Here is a 13,819-nt window from a genome sequence, read left to right on the forward strand (position 1 = left end):
AGGATTGAGGATTGAGGATTGAGGATTGGGGATTGAGGATTGAGGATTGAAGATTGAGGATTGCGTATTGAGGATAGAACATTGAGGATTGAGGATAGAGTATTGAAGATTGAGGATTCAGGATTGAAAACTGTGAATTGAGGATATTCTATTGAGGAATGAGGATTCACAACTGATTGTTGAGGACTTAGGGCTGAAGATTGAGGATTCAGGGTTGAGGATTCAGGATTGAGGATTGAGGATTGAGGTTTGAGGATTGAAGGTTGAGGATTGAGGATTGAGGATTGAGGATTGAGGATTGAAGATTGAGGATTGGGTATTGGAGATTGAAGAATGTGGATTGAGTATTGAGTATTGAGGATTGAGTATTGACGATTGAGTATTGAGGATTGAAGATTGACGATTGAGGTTTGAGGATTGAGGATTGAGGATTGAGGATTGAGGATTGAGGATTGAAGATTGAGTATTGAGTATTGAAGATTGAGGATTGAGGATTGAGGATTGACGGTTGAGGATTGAGGATTGAGGATTGAGCATTGAGGATTGAAGATTGAGGATTGAGGATTGAGAATTGATGATTGAGGATTGAGGAATGAAGATTGTGGATTGGGTATTGAGGATTGAAGAATGAGGATTGAGGATTGAGTATTAAGGATTGAGGATTGAAGATTGAGGATTGAGGATTGAGGATTGAGGACTGAATATTGAGTATTGAGGATTGAAGATTGTGGATTGAGGATTGAGGGTTGAGGATTGAGGACGAGGACTGACGGTTGAGGATTGAGGTTTGAGGATTGAGGGTTGAGGATTGAGGACTGAGGATTGAAGATTGAGGATTGAGCATTGAGGATTCGAGATTGAGGACTGGGGATTGAGGATTGAAAGTTGAGGATTAAGGATTGAGGATTGGGGATTGAGGATCTAGGATTGGAGATTGATTATTGAGGATTGAAGATTGAGGATTGAGGATTGAGTATTGAGAATTGAGAATTGTGGATGAGGGCTGAGGGTTGTGAATTGAGGTTTGTGGAACGAGGATTGAGGGTTGATGATTGAGGACTGAGGACTGACGATTGAGTATTGAGGATTGAGGATTGATTACTGAGGATTGAGGATTGAGGATTGAGGATTGAGGATTGGGGATTGAGTATTGAAGATTCTGTATTGAGGATTGAAGATTGAGAATTGAAGATTGAGGATTGAACATTGCGGACTGAGCGTTCAGGGTTGAGTGATGAGAATTGATGTTTGTGGATAGAGATTTGAATATTGCAGATTGAGTATTAAGTATTGAAAACTGTGAATTGAGTATATTCTATTGCGGATTGAGGATTGACAACTGATTGTTGAGGACTGAGGGCTGAAGATTGAGGATGCAGAATTGAGGATTCAGAATTGAGGTTTGAGGACTGAGGATTGAGGTTTGAAGATTGAGGATTGAGGATTGAGGATTGAGGATTGAGGATTGAGGATGAGGGCTGAGGGTTGAGGATTGAGGTTTGAGGACTGGGGACTGAGGATTGAGGATTGAGGATTGAGGATTGAGGACTGAATATTGAGTATTGAGGATTGAAGATTGTGGATTGAGGATTGAGGGTTGAGGATTGAGGACGAGGACTGACAGTTGAGGATTGAGTATTGAGAATTGAGAATTGATGATGAGGGCTGAGGTTTGAGGATTGAGGTTTGAGGAACGAGGATTGAGGGTTGAGGATTGAGGACTGAGGACTGACGATTGAGTATTGAGGATTGAGGACTGATTACTGAGGATTGAGGATTGAGGATTGAGGATTGAGGATTGAAGGTTCAGTATTGAGGATTGAAGATTGAGAATTGAGGATTGAGGATTGAACATTGAGGTCTGAGCGCTCAGGGTCGAGTGATGGGAATTGATGTCTGTGGATAGAGATTTGAAGATTGCAGATTGAGTATTGAGTATTGAAAACTGTGAATTGAGGATATTCTATTGGGGACTGAGGATTGACAACTGATTGTTGAGGACTGAGGGCTGAAGATTGAGGATGCAGGATTGAGGATTCAGAATTGAGGTTTGAGGACTGAGGATTGAGGATTGGATAATGAGGATTAAGGATTGAGGGTTGAGGATTGAAGATTGCAGATTGAGTATTGAGGATTGAAGATTGCGGATTGAGGATTGAGGATGAGGGCTGAGGGTTGAGGATTGAGGTTTGAGGACTGGGGACTGAGGATTGAGGATTGAGGATTGAGGATTGAGGATTGAGGACTGAATATTGAGTATTGAGGATTGAAGATTGTGGATTGAGGATTGAGGGTTGAGGATTGAGGACGAGGACTGACGGTTGAGGATTGAGGTTTGAGGATTGAGGATTGAGGATTGAGGACTGAAGATTGAAGATTGAGGATTGAGCATTGAGGATTGGAGATTGAGGACTGGGGATTGAGAATTGATGATTGAGGATTGAGGAATGAAGATTGTGGATTGGGTATTGAGGATTGAGGATGAGGGCTGAGGGTTGAGGATTGAGGTTTGAGGACTGGGGACTGAGGATTGAGGATTGGAGATTGAGGATTGAGGACTGAATATTGAGTATTGAGGATTGAAGATTGTGGATTGAGGATTGAGGGTTGAGGATTGAGGACGAGGACTGACGGTTGAGGATTGAGGTTTGAGGATTGAGGATTGAGGATTGAGGGCTGAGGATTGAAGATTGAGGATTGAGCATTGAGGATTGGAGATTGAGGGCTGGGGATTGAGAATTGATGATTGACGATTGAGGAATGAAGATTGTGGATTGGGTATTGAGGATTGAAGAATGAGGATTGAGGATTGAGTATTGAGGATTGAGGATTGAGGACTGAGGATTGAGGTTTGAGGATTGAGCATTGAGGATTGAAGATTGAGGACTGGGGATTGAGGATTGAAGATTGAGGATTAAGGATTGAAGGTTGGGGATTGAGGATCTAGGATTGGAGATTGACTATTAAGGATTGAATATTGAGGATTGAGGATTGAGGATTGACAATTGAGAATCGAGGATGAGGACTGAGGGTTGGGGAATGAGGTTTGAGGAACGAGGATTGAGGATTGTGGATTGAGGACTGAGGAATGACGATTGAGTATTGAAGATTGAGGATTGATTACTGAGGATTGAGGATTGAGGATTGAGGATTGAGGATTGAGGATTGAGGATTGAAGGTTCAGTATTGAGGATTGGAGATTGAGAATTGAGGATTGAGGATTGAACACTGAGGTCTGATTGCTCAGGGTCGAGTGATGAGAAGTGATGTTTGTGGATAGAGATTTGAAGATTGCAGATTGAGTATTGAGTGTTGAAAACTGTGAATTGAGGATATTCTATTGGGGATTGAGGGTTGACAACTGATTGTTGAGGACTGAGGGCTGAAGATTGAGGATGCAGGATTGAGGATTCAGAATTGCGGTTTGAGGACTGAGGATTGAGGATTGGAGAATGAGTATTGAGGATTGAAGACTGACGATTGAGGGTTGAGGATTGAGGGTTGAGGATTGAAGAATGAGTATTGAGGATTGAAGATTGAGAATTGAGGATTGAGGACTGAACATTGAGGTCTGAGCGCTCAGGGTTGAGTGATGAGAATTGATGTTTGTGGATAGAGATTTGAAGATTGCAGATTGAGTATTGAGTATTGAAAACTGTGAATTGAGGATATTCTATTGGGGATTGAGGATTGACAACTGATTGTTGAGGACTGAGGCCTGAAGATTGAGGATGCAGGATTGAGGATTCAGAATTGAGGTTTGAGGACTGAGGATTGAGGATTGGAGAATGAGGATTGAGGATTGAGGATTGAGGATTGAATATTGCAGATTGAGTATTGAGGATTGAAGATTGCGGATTGAGGATTGAGGATTGAGGATTGAGGATTGAAGATTGAGTATTGAGGATTGAAGACTGACGATTGAGGGTTGAGGATTGAGGATTGAGGATTGAAGATTGAGTATTGAGGATTGAAAATTGAGGATTGAGGATTGAGGATTGAGGATTGAGGATTGAAGAATGAGGATTGAGGATTGAGGATTGAGGATTGAAGATTGAAGATTGAGTATTGAGGATTGAAGATTGAGGATTGAGGATTGAGGATTGAGGATTGAGGATTGAAGATTGAGTATTGAGGATTGAAGCCTGACGATTGAGGATTGAGGATGGAGGATTGAATAATGAGTATTGAAGATTGAGTATTGAGGATTGAAGACTGACGATTGAGGGTTGAGGATTGAGGATTGAGGATTGAGTATTGAAGATTGAGTATTGAGGATTGAAAATTGAGGATTGAGGATTGTGGATTGAGTATTGAGGATTGAAGATTGAGGATTGAAAATTGAGGATTGAAGATTGAGGATTGAGGATTGAGGATTGAGTATTGAGGATTGAGGATTGAAGATTGAGTATTGAGGATTGAAGATTGAGGATTGAGGATTGAGTGTTGACGATTGAGGACGAGGACTGACGGTTGAGGATTGAGGTTTGAGGGTTAAGGATTGAGGATTGAGGACTGAGGATTGAGGATTGAGAATTGAGAATTGAGGATGAGGACTGAGGGTTGAGGATTGAGGTTTGAGGAACGAGGATTGAGGATTGAGGATTGAGGGTTGAGGATTGAAGGTTCAGTATTGAGGATTGAAGATTGAGAATTGAGGATTGAGGATTGAACATTGAGGACTGAGCGTTCAGGGTTGAGTGATGAGAATTGATGTTTGTGGATAGAGATATGAAGATTGCAGATTGTGTATTGAGTATTGAAAACTGTGAATTGAGGATATTCTATTGCGGATTGAGGATTGACAACTGCTTGTTGAGGACTGAGGGCTGAAGATTGAGGATGCAGGATTGAGGATTCAGAATTGAGGTTTGAGGATTGAAGATTGAGGATTGAAGATTGACGATTGAGTATTGAATATTGAGTATTGAGGATTGAAGATTGAGGATTGAGGATTGAGTGTTGACGATTGAGGACGAGGACTGACGGTTGAGGATTGAGGTTTGAGGGTTGATGATTGAGGATTGAGGACTGAGGATTGAGGATTGAGGATTGAGCATTCAGGATTGAAGATTGAGGACTGGGGATTGAGTATTGAAGATTGAGGATTAAGGATTGAAGATTGGGGATTGAGGATCTAGGATTGGAGATTGATTATTGATGATTGAATATTGAGGATTGAGGATTGAGGATTGAGAATTGAGAATTGAGGATGAGGACTGAGGGATGAGGATTGAGGTTTGAGGAACGAGGATTGAGGATTGAGGATTGAGGACTGAGGAATGACCTTTGAGTATTGAAGATTGAGTATTGATTACTGAGGATTGAGGATTGAGGATTGAGGATTGAGGATTGAGGATTGAAGGTTCAGTATTGAGGATTGAAGATTGAGAATTGAGGATTGAGGATTGAACATTGAGGTCTGAGCGCTCAGGGTCGAGTGATGGGAATTGATGTCTGTGGATAGAGATTTGAAGATTGCAGATTGAGTATTGAGTATTGAAAACTGTGAATTGAGGATATTCTATTGGGGACTGAGGATTGACAACTGATTGTTGAGGACTGAGTGCTGAAGATTGAGGATGCAGGATTGAGGATTCAGAATTGAGGTTTGAGGACTGAGGATTGAGAATTGGATAATGAGGATTAAGGATTGAGGGTTGAGGATTGAAGATTGCAGATTGAGTATTGAGGATTGAAGATTGACGATTGAGGATTGAGGATTGAGGATTGAGGATTGAGGATTGAGGATTGAGGATTGAAGATTGAGTATTGAGTATTGAAGATTGAGGATTGAGGATTGAGGATTGACGGTTGAGGATTGAGGATTGAGGATTGAGCATTGAGGATTGAAGATTGAGGATTGAGGATTGAGAATTGATGATTGAGGATTGAGGAATGAAGATTGTGGATTGGGTATTGAGGATTGAAGAATGAGGATTGAGGATTGAGGATTGAGGATTGAGGATTGAAGATTGAGGATTGAGGATTGAGGATTGAGGACTGATTATTGAGTATTGAGGATTGAAGATTGTGGATTGAGGATTGAGGTTTGAGGATTGAGGACGAGGACTGACGGTTGAGGATTGAGGTTTGAGGATTGAGGGTTGAGGATTGAGGACTGAGGATTGAAGATTGAGGATTGAGCATTGAGGATTCGAGATTGAGGACTGGGGATTGAGAATTGATGATTGAGGATTGAGGAATGAAGATTGTGGATTGGGTATTGAGGATTGAAGAATGAGGATTGAGGATTGAGGATTGAGGATTGAGGACTGAGTATTGAGAATTGAGAATTGAGGATGAGGGCTGAGGTTTGAGGATTGAGGTTTGAGGAACGAGGATTGAGGATTGAGGATTGAGGACTGAGGAATGACCTTTGAGTATTGAAGATTGAGTATTGATTACTGAGGATTGAGGATTGAGGATTGAGGATTGAGGATTGAAGATTGAGAATTGAAGATTGAGGATTGAACATTGAGGACTGAGCGTTCAGGGTTGTGTGATGAGAATTGATGTTTGTGGATAGAGATATGAAGATTGCAGATTGTGTATTGAGTATTGAAAACTGTGAATTGAGGATATTCTATTGCGGATTGAGGATTGACAACTGCTTGTTGAGGACTGAGGGCTGAAGATTGAGGATGCAGGATTGAGGATTCAGAATTGAGGTTTGAGGACTGAGGATTGAGGATTGGATAATGAGGATTAAGGATTGAGGGTTGAGGATTGAAGATTGCAGATTGAGTATTGAGGATTGAAGATTGCGGATTGAGGATTGAGGATGAGGGCTGAGGGTTGAGGATTGAGGTTTGAGGACTGGGGACTGAGGATTGAGGATTGACGATTGAGGATTGAGGACTGAATATTGAGTATTGAGGATTGAAGATTGTGGATTGAGGATTGAGGGTTGAGGATTGAGGACGAGGACTGACGGTTGAGGATTGAGGTTTGAGGATTGAGGATTGAGGATTGAGGACTGAAGATTGAAGATTGAGGATTGAGCATTGAGGATTGGAGATTGAGGACTGGGGATTGAGAATTGATGATTGAGGATTGAGGAATGAAGATTGTGGATTGGGTATTGAGGATTGAAGAATGAGGATTGAGGATTGAGGATTGAGGATTGAGGATTGGGTATTGAGAATTGAGAATTGAGGATGAGGGCTGAGGTTTGAGGATTGAGGTTTGAGGAACGAGGATTGAGGGTTGAGGATTGAGGACTGAGGACTGACGATTGAGTATTGAGGATTGAGGATTGATTACTGAGGATTGAGGATTGAGGATTGAGGATTGAGCATTGGGGATTGAGTATTGAAGATTCAGTATTGAGGATTGAAGGTTGAGAATTGAAGATTGAGGATTGAACATTGAGGACTGAGCGTTCAGGATTGAGTGATTAGAATTGATGTTTGTGGGTAGAGATTTGAATATTGCAGATTGAGTATTGAGTCTTGAAAACTGTGAATTGAGGATATTCAATTGCGGATTGAGGATTGACAACTGATTGTTGAGGACTGAGGGCTGAAGATTGAGGATGCAGGATTGAGGATTCAGAATTGAGGTTTGAGGACTGAGGATTGAGGTTTGAAAATTGAGTATTGAGGATTGAAGATTGAAGATTGAGGATTGAGTATTGAGGATTGAGGATGAGGGCTGAGGGTTGAGGATTGAGGTTTGAGGACTGGGGACTGAGGATTGAGGATTGGGGATTGAGGATTGAGGACTGAATATTGAGTATTGAGGATTGAAGATTGTGGATTGAGGATTGAGGGTTGAGGATTGAGGACGAGGACTGACGGTTGAGGATTGAGGTTTGAGGATTGAGGATTGAGGATTGAGGGCTGAGGATTGAAGATTGAGGATTGAGCATTGAGGATTGGAGATTGAGGACTGGGGATTGAGAATTGATGATTGAGGATTGAGGAATGAAGATTGTGGATTGGGTATTGAGGATTGAAGATTGAGGATTGAGGATTGAGGATTGAGGATTGAGGATTGAGGTTTGAAGATTGAGGATTGGGGACTGAGTGTTGAGGGTTGAGTGATGAGAATTGATGTTTGTGGATAGAGATTTGAAGATTGCAGGCTGAGTATTGAGTATTGAAACCTGTGAATTGAGTATATTCTATTGAGGATTGAGGATTCACAACTGATTGTTGAGGTCTGAGGGCTGAAGGTTGAGCGTTCAGGATTGTGGATTCAGGATTGAGGTTTGAGGACTGAGGATTGAGGATTCAGGATTGAGGATTGAGGATTAAGGATTGGGTGTTGAGGATTGAAGAATGAGGATTGAGGATTGAGGATTGAGGATTGAGGATTGAAGATTGAGTATTGAGGATTGAAGATTGAGGATTGAGGATTGAGGATTGAGGATTGAGGATTGAGGATTGAAGATTGAGTACTGAGGATTGAAGATTAAGGTTGAGGATTGAGGATTGAGGATTGAGGATTGAGGATTGAGGATTGAGGATTGAGGATTGAGGATTGAGGATTGAGGATTGAAGATTGAGTATTGAGGATTGAAGATTGAGGATTGAGGATTGAGGATTGAGGATTGAGGATTGAGGATTGAAGATTGAGTACTGAGGATTGAAGATTAAGGTTGAGGATTGAGGATTGAGGATTGAGGATTGAGGATTGAGGATTGAGGATTGAGGATTGAGGATTGAAGATTGAGGATTGCGTATTGAGGATAGAACATTGAGGATTGAGGATAGAGTATTGAGGATTGAGGATTCAGGATTGAAAACTGTGAATTGAGGATATTCTATTGAGGAATGAGGATTGACAACTGATTGTTGAGGACTTAGGGCTGAAGATTGAGGATTCAGGGTTGAGGATTCCGGATTGAGGATTGAGGATTGAGGTTTGAGGATTGAAGGTTGAGGATTGAGGATTGAGGATTGAGGACTGAGGATTGAAGATTGAGGATTGGGTATTGGAGATTGAAGAATGTGGATTGAGTATTGAGTATTGAGGATTTAGTATTGACGATTGAGTATTGAGGATTGAAGATTGACGATTGAGGATTGAGGATTGAGGATTGAGGATTGAGGATTGAGGATTGAGGATTGAAGATTGAGTATTGAGTATTGAAGATTGAGGATTGAGGATAGAGGATTGACGGTTGAGGATTGAGGATTGAGGATTGAGCATTGAGGATTGAAGATTGAGGATTGAGGATTGAGAATTGATGATTGAGGATTGAGGAATGAAGATTGTGGATTGGGTATTGAGGATTGAAGAATGAGGATTGAGGATTGAGGATTGAGGATTGAGGATTGAAGATTGAGGATTGAGGATTGAGGATTGAGGACTGATTATTGAGTTTTGAGGATTGAAGATTGTGGATTGAGGATTGAGGTTTGAGGATTGAGGACGAGGACTGACGGTTGAGGATTGAGGTTTGAGGATTGAGGGTTGAGGATTGAGGACTGAGGATTGAAGATTGAGGATTGAGCATTGAGGATTCGAGATTGAGGACTGGGGATTGAGAATTGATGATTGAGGATTGAGGAATGAAGATTGTGGATTGGGTATTGAGGATTGAAGAATGAGGATTGAGGATTGAGGATTGAGGATTGAGGACTGAGTATTGAGAATTGAGAATTGAGGATGAGGGCTGAGGTTTGAGGATTGAGGTTTGAGGAACGAGGATTGAGGATTGAGGATTGAGGACTGAGGAATGACCTTTGAGTATTGAAGATTGAGTATTGATTACTGAGGATTGAGGATTGAGGATTGAGGATTGAGGATTGAAGATTGAGAATTGAAGATTGAGGATTGAACATTGAGGACTGAGCGTTCAGGGTTGAGTGATGAGAATTGATGTTTGTGGATAGAGATATGAAGATTGCAGATTGTGTATTGAGTATTGAAAACTGTGAATTGAGGATATTCTATTGCGGATTGAGGATTGACAACTGCTTGTTGAGGACTGAGGGCTGAAGATTGAGGATGCAGGATTGAGGATTCAGAATTGAGGTTTGAGGATTGAAGATTGAGGATTGAAGATTGACGATTGAGTATTGAATATTGAGTATTGAGGATTGAAGATTGAGGATTGAGGATTGAGTGTTGACGATTGAGGACGAGGACTGACGGTTGAGGATTGAGGTTTGAGGGTTGATGATTGAGGATTGAGGACTGAGGATTGAGGATTGAGGATTGAGCATTCAGGATTGAAGATTGAGGACTGGGGATTGAGGATTGAAGATTGAGGATTAAGGATTGAAGATTGGGGATTGAGGATCTAGGATTGGAGATTGATTATTGATGATTGAATATTGAGGATTGAGGATTGAGGATTGAGAATTGAGAATTGAGGATGAGGACTGAGGGATGAGGATTGAGGTTTGAGGAACGAGGATTGAGGATTGAGGATTGAGGACTGAGGAATGACCTTTGAGTATTGAAGATTGAGTATTGATTACTGAGGATTGAGGATTGAGGATTGAAGATTGAGGATTGAGGATTGAAGGTTCAGTATTGAGGATTGAAGATTGAGAATTGAGGATTGAGGATTGAACATTGAGGTCTGAGCGCTCAGGGTCGAGTGATGGGAATTGATGTCTGTGGATAGAGATTTGAAGATTGCAGATTGAGTATTGAGTATTGAAAACTGTGAATTGAGGATATTCTATTGGGGACTGAGGATTGACAACTGATTGTTGAGGACTGAGGGCTGAAGATTGAGGATGCAGGATTGAGGATTCAGAATTGAGGTTTGAGGACTGAGGATTGAGGATTGGATAATGAGGATTAAGGATTGAGGGTTGAGGATTGAAGATTGCAGATTGAGTACTGAGGATTGAAGATTGCGGATTGAGGATTGAGGATTGAGGATTGAGGATTGAGGATTGAAGATTGAGTATTGAGGATTGAAGACTGACGATTGAGGGTTGAGGATTGAGGGTTGAGGATTGAAGATTGAGTATTGAGGATTGAAGATTGAGAATTGAGGATTGAGGGTTGAACATTGAGGTCTGAGCACTCAGGGTTGAGTGATGAGAATTGATGTTTGTGGATAGAGATTTGAAGATTGCAGATTGAGTATTGAGCATTGAAAACTGTGAATTGAGGATATTCTATTGGGGACTGAGGATTGACAACTGATTGTTGAGGACTGAGGGCTGAAGATTGAGGATGCAGGATTGAGGATTCAGAATTGAGGTTTGAGGACTGAGGATTGAGGATTGGATAATGAGGATTAAGGATTGAGGGTTGAGGATTGAAGATTGCAGATTGAGTATTGAGGATTGAAGGTTGCGGATTGAGGATTGAGGATTGAGGACTGAGTGTTGAAGATTGAGTATTCAGGATTGAAGACTGACGATTGAGGGTTGAGGATTGAGGATTGAGGATTGAGGATTGAAGATTGAGTATTGAGGATTGAAGATTGAGAATTGAGGATTGAGGATTGAACATTGAGGTCTGAGCGCTTAGGGTTGAGTGATGAGAATTGATGTTTGTGGATAGAGATTTGAAGATTGCAGATTGAGTATTGAGTATTGAAAACTGTGAATTGAGGATATTCTATTGGGGATTGAGGATTGACAACTGATTGTAGAGGACTCAGGGCTGAAGATTGAGGATGCAGGATTGAGGATTCAGAATTGAGGTTCGAGGACTGAGGATTGAGGATTGGAGAATGAGGATTGAGGATTGAGGATTGAGGATTGAAGATTGCAGATTGAGTATTCAGGATTGAAGATTGCGGATTGAGGATTGAGGATTGAGGATTGAGGATTGAAGATTGAGTATTGAGGATTGAAGACAGACGATTGAGGGTTGAGGATTGAGGATTGAATGTTGAAGATTGAGTATTGAGGAATGAAGATTGAGGATTGAGAATTGAGGATTGAGGATTGAGGATTGAGGATGAGGGCTGAGGGTCGAGGATTGAGGTTTGAGGACTGGTGACTGACAATTGAGGATTGAGAATTGAGGATTGAGGATTGAGGATTGAAGAATGAGGATTGGGTATTGAGGATTGAAGAATGAGGATTGAAGGTTGAGGATTGAGGATTGAGTGTTGACGATTGAGGACGAGTACTGACGGTTGAGGGTTGAGGTTTGAGGGTTGAGGATTGAGGATTGAGGATGAGTGCTGACGTTTGAGGATTGAGGTTTGAGGACTGAAGACTCAGGATTGAGGGTTGAGAATTGAGGATTGAGGATTGAGGATTGAAGATTGAGGATTGGGTATTGAGGATTGAAGAATGAGGATTGAGGATTGAAGAATGAGGATTGAGTATTGAGTATTGAGTGTTGAGGATTGAGGATAGATTACTGAGGATTGAGGATTGAGGATTGAGGATTGAGGATTGGGGATTGAGTATTGAAGATTCAGTATTGAGGATTGAAGATTGAGAATTGAAGATTGAGGATTGAACATTGAGGACTGAGCGTTCAGGGTTGAGTGATGAGGATTGATGTTTGTGGATAGAGATTTGAAGATTGCAGATTGAGTATTGAGTATTGAAAACTGTTAATTGAGGATATTCTATTGCGGATTGAGGATTGACAACTGATTGTTTAGGACTGAGGGCTGAAGATCGAGTATGCAGGATTGAGGATTCAGAATTGAGGTTTGAGGTTTGAGGATTGAGGTTTGAGGACTGAGGACTGAGGATTGAGGATTGAGTATTGAGAATTGAGGATTGAGGATTGAGGATTGAAGATTGAAGATTGAGTACTGAGGATTGAATATTAATATTGAGGATTGAGGATTGAGGATTGAGGATTGAGGATTGACGATTTAGAATTGAGGATTGAGGATTGAGGATTGAAGATTGAGGATTGGGTATTGAGGATTGAAGAATGAGGATTGAGGATTGAGGATTGAGGATTGATTACAGAGGATTGAGGATTGAGGATTGAGGATTGAGGATTGGGGATTGAGTATTGAAGATTCAGTATTGAGGATTGAAGATTGAGAATTGAAGATCGAGGACTGAACATTGAGGACTGAGCGTTCAGGGTTGAGTGATGAGAATTGATGTTTGTGGATAGAGATTTGAAGATTGCAGATTGAGTATTGAGTATTGAAAGCTGTGAATTGAGGATATTCTATTGCAGATTGAGGATTGACAGCTGATTGTTGAGGACTGAGGGCTGAAGATTGAGGATGCAGGATTGAGGATTCAGAATTGAGGTTTGAGGACTGAGGATTGAGGTTTGAAGATTGAGTATTGAGGATTGAAGATTGAGGATTGAGGATTGAGGATTGAGGATTGAGGATTGAGGATGAGCGCTGAGGTTTGAGGATTGAGGTTTGAGGACTGAGGACTGAGGATTGAGGGTTGAGAATTGAGGATTGAGGATTGAGGATTGAAGATTGAGGATTGTGTATTGAGGACTGAAGAATGAGGATTGAGGATTGAAGAATGAGGATTGAGTATTCAGTATTGAGGATTGATGATTGAAGATTGAGTATTGAGGATTGAAGATTGACGATTGAGGATTGAGGATTGAAGATTGAGGATTGAGGATTGAGTATTGAGGATTGAAGATTGAGGATTGAAGATTGAGTACTGAGGTCTGAGGAATGAGGATTGAAGAATGAGGATTGAGTATTGAGTATTGAGGATTGAGGATTGAAGATTGAGTATTGAGGATTGAAAGTTGACGATTGAGGATTGAGGATTGAGGATTGAGTATTGAGGATTGAGGATTGAGGATTGAATATTGAGTACTGAGGTTTGAGGATTGAGGATTGAGGATTGAGGATTGAAGATTGCAGTTTGAGTACTGAGGATTGAAGATTGCGGATTGAGGATTGAGGATTGAGGATTGAGGATTGAAGATTGAGTAT

The sequence above is a fragment of the Calliopsis andreniformis genome, unplaced genomic scaffold (genome assembly GCF_051401765.1).
Source record: "Calliopsis andreniformis isolate RMS-2024a unplaced genomic scaffold, iyCalAndr_principal scaffold0053, whole genome shotgun sequence".
NCBI classification, from domain to species: domain Eukaryota; kingdom Metazoa; phylum Arthropoda; class Insecta; order Hymenoptera; family Andrenidae; genus Calliopsis; species Calliopsis andreniformis.